The 6,084-nt window shown below is 34.7% G+C and overlaps 1 long non-coding RNA gene across 1 annotated transcript; it reads right to left on the minus strand.

Annotated features, from left to right (window-relative positions):
- Positions 1-3,967: 3,967 nt before the first annotated feature.
- Positions 3,968-5,080, minus strand: LOC107821673 (uncharacterized). The gene is made up of 2 exons (XR_001656192.2): positions 4,449-5,080; positions 3,968-4,262 (listed from the first exon to the last, which is right to left on the minus strand). It is a non-coding gene; the product is annotated as an uncharacterized LOC107821673 (long non-coding RNA).
- Positions 5,081-6,084: the final 1,004 nt, after the last annotated feature.

Here is a 6,084-nt window from a genome sequence, read left to right on the forward strand (position 1 = left end):
ACTGGTGATGTAGAGAACAATACTGAAGGTGCCTAGGAAGCTAGCGCCTAGGGACGAACCACAGAAGGCATGCCAGGAACATTGAACGACATTGGAGGGTGCCCGCATGGGATGAGCGGGTTGGGCACAGGGGCGTTAGTAACCTCACCTAACCTAGGGATCAACTCAGGAAACCCAGGAATTGCACTTGGCGGTTCCCTACCATTAGACCAGGCGTCCCACATTTCCAATATGCAGAGACGCAACATCTTATTCTCTTCAGCAGCTGCTGATTCTAGTTGTGGAATAACCAGTGTTGGGCTATCCTCAGGATCGATGATTTGTGGATGGATTTCAGAGGCCATAGGAACCTTTCCTTTGGATCTTGTAAGTAAGGATGGGAAGCCAGATTACCAACAAAACCAACCACCTAAACAGAACCTGGCTTAATTTGCACACCTCACAAACTTGTTAGTTTTGAGACGCTTAACAGATAGGAAATCGCATATTGGGATGCAATGCACTTAGACAGTTAAACGTTTCTACTATGTGTTTGAACGAGTTGCATGTTTCATCTTGGCCTTAATTAACCCTCTTTTTTCAATCTGCACGTCTTTTCTTCATTTTTGCTTCTCTCAAATCGCTCTTGATTTTTGTTTTGTTTCTGTCGCTCTTCTATTTTGGCACTCTCTTTTTCTCTTTTTTTTGTTTTTTTGTTTTTAGTCACTCTTTTATTTTATGTCACTCCTTTTTTTCACTCTTTTCTTTATTTTCTACTCAACTTTTTTTTAAGTTTATTTTTCACTCAATTTATTTATGGCTATGATCGATTCCGATGGGGATTACCTACGTATCATTACGTCGCATGAATTAGATCTTGCGTAGTTCGGGATGATCGAGAATGGAGTAAACAAACTAACTTTTTTTTTTTACTTTTTATAAAAACTCAGACCATGAAAGCTTTAGGACGGAAGAAAAACATATTTTTTTTTGAATTTTTGTTTTCTTTTGTTTTTTGGAATTTTCAAAAGAAATGCTTTAAAAGAAGAAAGGAAATATTTTTGTTAGATTTTTGATTGTTGACTTTTTTATATTTTTTTGAAAGAAAGACTTCTAAAAATTCCTTTTCTTTTGATTTGAACTTTGGGAATTTCAAAAGTAAAAAGAAATTATTACTTTTTTGAATGTTTATTTGTTTAATCTTTTTCTAAAGAAGAAAGGAAATATTTTTGGCTTTTGGATGTTGCCTCTTAATTTTCGAAAGAGGGGCTTTTAAGAAAATATTTTAGATTTCTGAGTTTTTTTTTTGTTTTTTAAAATTTACAAAAGTACATCTAAAGAAAAGCAAAAATATTTTTGGACTTCAATTTTTTTTAAATTTTTTTTTTGAAAGAAAGACTTTTAAACAAGGAAGAGAATTTTTTTTTTTTTTTGAATTTTTGGGAAAAGACTTCTTAAAAAGGTAGAAAAATATATTTATTTATTTTTGAATTTTGATTTGACTTGTGGATTTTCGAAAGAAGGAATTTTAAGAAAACATTTCAGATTTCTGAGTTTCTCTTCTTACTTTTTTTGTTTTTTTAATTTACGAAAGTACTTTTAAAGAAAAGCGAAAATATTTTTGGACTTTTATTTCTCAAATTTTTATGGACATTTACAAAAGAAAGACTTTTAAAGGAGAAAAGAATATTTTTGGATTTTTGTTTCTATTTTTTTTGTTGGAAAAATACTTCCAAAATGAAGGAAACCCGTATTTTGGATTTTGGATTTTTTTTTTATTTTGTTTTTTTTATTATTTTATTTTTTCATATGAAAGACTTCAGAAAGAAGGAAACTACTTTTTTGAATTTAAAAACTACTTGTTTTTCTTCTTAATTTTCCAAGGAAATATTTCTACAGAAGGAACAAAGGAAAAATATTTTTGAATTTTTTTAAAATTAGGGTCGGAACCGATGAGGTTTGCCTACGTATCTTACATCCGGTGAGAATTAGACCCATGTAGTTCGGTCAGTTTTGACGGAACAAGGGAAGCATGACACTAGAAAATTTTGGTTCATTTTGAAATGACTTTTCTTTTTCTTTTTCTTTTTCTTTTTTTTTTAGAAGTTTGGTAGCATTTCGAGATATTTTAAACACCATTTTTGGGAAATGGATGAATTTCTCTCATACCTCAATCTTGGTTTTCTTTGAATTTTCTTCCCTAATCTAGAAGCCGGTCAACATGCAAATCGAAATAAATAAATGCACAGGTAGCATGTAAATATGCATCAGGTTGGTCTTTTTATTTCGGGTACACCTGTCCTAGACGGACCCAACCCCTGTGTTGAGTCCCCAAAGTCAAATGCACATGATGCAAACAAGCGTTCCTACTAGGGATCCGGCATGAGGCTGAGTTATTCTAGGTTTAAAACCTGGGTATATTGTTCTAGACTTGGTGTACCCGAGCGGACAACTCGAGCCGGGGAGGGGGGAAGGGGGCTACATACCGGGAACCAAAAGGCCATTCGGCTTTATAACTTGTCTGAACCTGTTTCTAAATTAGGGTATGGCACTAACAGAAAAGAAGCCACGCCAGCATGCACTTCCCCGAAGATGAGAAGAGAAGGGTTTCGCAGCAGTGTGTATATAGTTCAAACAATATCAAAGCGGTAAAAAGCGGCATTTAGCACATTAGGCTTTAACATATATAAAAATCAGATAATAAATAAAAGTCAATTATAAAATTTATTCTAAGCTCGAATTCTTGAACCCTGAACAGGAAGTTCTGGGTTTTTATCCCCAGTAGAGTCGCCCGAGCTGTCACACCTCCTTTTTACCACCTGAGGGGGGATATAAGGGAGTTTTTCCAATTAAAGTAACATAAACCGAAATGGAATTATTTTATTTATTTTTCTGAGTCGCCACTTGGAATAATTTATTTTTGTCTCCCAAGTCACTGATTTATTTTTAAATCCCAAATCGAGGAAATTTGACTTTATTTCAAAGTCTGTGAAACCAAAAAATTCTAGATAAGGAATTCTGTTAACCGGAGAGAAGGTGTTAGGCATACCCGAGTTCCGTGGTTCGAGCACGATCGCTTAAACTATTAAAATTTTCCTAATTATCTGATTTACTACATCTTTTAAACCTAGTGTGCATTTTTAAACTTTTAAACCGCTTTTAATTATTTTATGGAATTATTCTGGAACAAGTTACGATTATCGTACACTTGTTTGTTTGATACACATTGTGAATCATGTCACGAGAACTGTACCCACGATCTACAACATGTTTAATTTATTAAAGTTATTAGAAGTTGTGGCTGGGTCACAAAATATAGCCCCAGATTTGAAAATTAGGTATCATGACTATGCCACAAGAATCATACCTATAGTCACAATGATTTATCATTAATCGCGCCTAAAGCAACTACGCGTGTTCATAAGTGATTATTTCCTAAGGTTTGAGACTATGCATGGGTCCAATCCTAATTGTCATAAGAGGAAAGACATATGGGCCTTTATTCAAGCCCAAATAGCTTCCAAATGAATTCCGTTCGATCATTTATTTAGACTGGCCTGAATGAATTGGCTTGGCCTCCATAGTGGTTTCTCACATAAGCTGCCTAAGAAGCTCCTAAATGACACAGGACAAAGCATTTCTCAACCACCGGGAATTCTTTTGATGACTCAGAAGTCAGAACAAAATTTTAAAGATGTATTACAATGCCAAGCTTTTTATGCAAAACAACTCAATGATCAAGTACGTTGATAGAAATAAAGATCCACTTCTAAAGGCAACTCACTCATCCTTCTTCTCTTTCTCGTTTCATCAACATTTACAAGTACTGGAAAAGACGAATTACTCTTTCATCTCCTGGTCTGATTAACAAATTTCCAAACATCTAGTTAAGTCTATTTACTACTTCTCAATTTACCAATGAATATAAAAACGAAACAACAGCTTAAACATTCATACTAATTTGAATCATTTTATCAAACAAATATTCAGGAATTAAAGATGAACTACACATATAAGGGAAACTTCAAATTACAACTAAATGACTTTTTTTTATTAGATTACAACTATAATAAGAAAGCAAACTATATAATCCTGACTGATTAAGTTTACTACACTTGATGAATTGCTATAATAGTTGTAACCTTCAATTTCATCCACAACGCCTTTAAACTTGACAAACATTAGCTCACGACGTCTCATAATGGCTTGATTTGGTCTTGGGACTCCTTCAGTTGTTGAATTTGACCAACTAGTGGTCAAATCCATGGACTAATCGATTCTAACTTCAAACCACAAATTGAATCAATATCACTAACATCAGCACTAGAAGCAAAGCTCAACTAAGATGACAAATGATTTCAAATTGAACATACCATTTCGAAAACATAAGTAGAAACAGTAATTTAGCATAAACAAACTCATGTTCCAGTCATAAATTCAATAAGTGATTACAGACGAGTGTAACTTACCTAAAACAGGAAATCAATGGAAACTGAGACCAAATAAAGGTCTGAAATCCAGACGATCAAACTCAGCTAATTTGAAGCCAACCAAACGAAATATTTACAAGCCAAACGAAGCGCGCGAAGACAAGAAGAGTCCAGCAATGCACAAACAACAACACAACTTCGATTTAGGTCCGAAATTGACTCAATCCACCAGAAATTTTTGAACCATAGCATTTGAAATCAGACCAGCTTTTCCAATCTTCTCTTTTTGTTATTATTTTTTATATATATTATTCAAGAAAAGGAGTCTTTCCGGAGGAGGAAATCATGGGGGTTCGGTGGCTGGCCTGATTCTGGCCTTAACTTACCGGTGAGAATAAGAGAGGAAGAGCATGGGTGCAGTGTGGTCGTCGATGGTCACTGACCTGAGTCGACGGTGACAGCCATTAGAGAGAGTGAAGAAGATGGAGAAGAAGAAGGGACTGATTATCCCGTTTTTTGGCCCTTTGTTGCGCCGCTGCTGCGTTTCTTTTTAGAGGATCAAAGGGGAGGGGTCATGGTTGCTCTGTTGAAGATGAGAGCTTCTTCCAGATGAGAGCACTGTTTTTGTTCTTTTCCGAGAGGGGAGGGTCTATCTCTGTCGCTTAGGTATAGGTCTAGAATGGGGAAGAGATTAGGGTTTTATTTATGAAAGGGGTAAAACGGGTCGGGTAGGTGAGAGGTGGGTCATTTGGTTTTTTTTGGGCCAATGTAGTGTTTGGCCCAATTTTGAACAAGACCCAAATAATTCCTTAATTCCCTTTTTTTCTTTTCTTTGGTTCTGAATTCTAATTAAATTAATTAAAATCCTAAATCAATCTATTTTTGTAGAAACTAAAAGTTCTTTATTTATTTCTAACATTAAACAACTAACTTAAAACTAAAGAAAAATGCTAATTTTAAAGGCCAAAATCTAAATATGTAAAAATGACCATTTTTATGATATTTGCTTAATAAAATTAATTCCTACATGCAAATTGAACCTAAGATGGCATAAAATTAAAACGTGATAATTTTATGATTTTTTATGATTTTAATATATTAAAAATGCAAGAAATACAAATAAATAAAGAAAAATTCCTAAAAATCAATTAAAATTATTTTGGTATATTTTTAGGAGTTATTTTTATGTAGGGAAAAAATTAGGTGCTTACAATTTTCATGTTCCGGAAGTATCACGGTGATCCGTCCCATGTGCTAGATTTCATCTCAGTCCAATTGGACAAGGATTTTGCTTACTAGGAGGAGCCGGTGGATATTTTAGCCTGCCAGGTTCGATAGTTGTGGTCTAAGAGTTATCCTTCAGTTCGAGTGCAGTGGAGAGGCTAGCCGGCCGAGGGAGCTACTTGGGAGTCTGAGTCGGACATGCGGAATAGATATCCACGCCTTTTCACCATCCCGGATACTTTTCTACGTTCGTCCGAGGACGAATGGTTGTTTTAGAGGTAGAGAATGTAATGACCCGATAGGCCATCTAGAGTTTTAGAATCTAATTATGTGTTTCGAAGCCTCCAATAGCTTCTTTAAGCCTTCCTCGGTTTGTGTGCACAATCCAGGTGTTTTTTCGGAAGGCATTTATGTTAAAAACTGATAAAAATAAGAATTTCTATCTTAATAA

This window comes from Nicotiana tabacum, chromosome 8 (genome assembly GCF_000715075.1).
Source record: "Nicotiana tabacum cultivar K326 chromosome 8, ASM71507v2, whole genome shotgun sequence".
NCBI lineage: Eukaryota > Viridiplantae > Streptophyta > Magnoliopsida > Solanales > Solanaceae > Nicotiana > Nicotiana tabacum.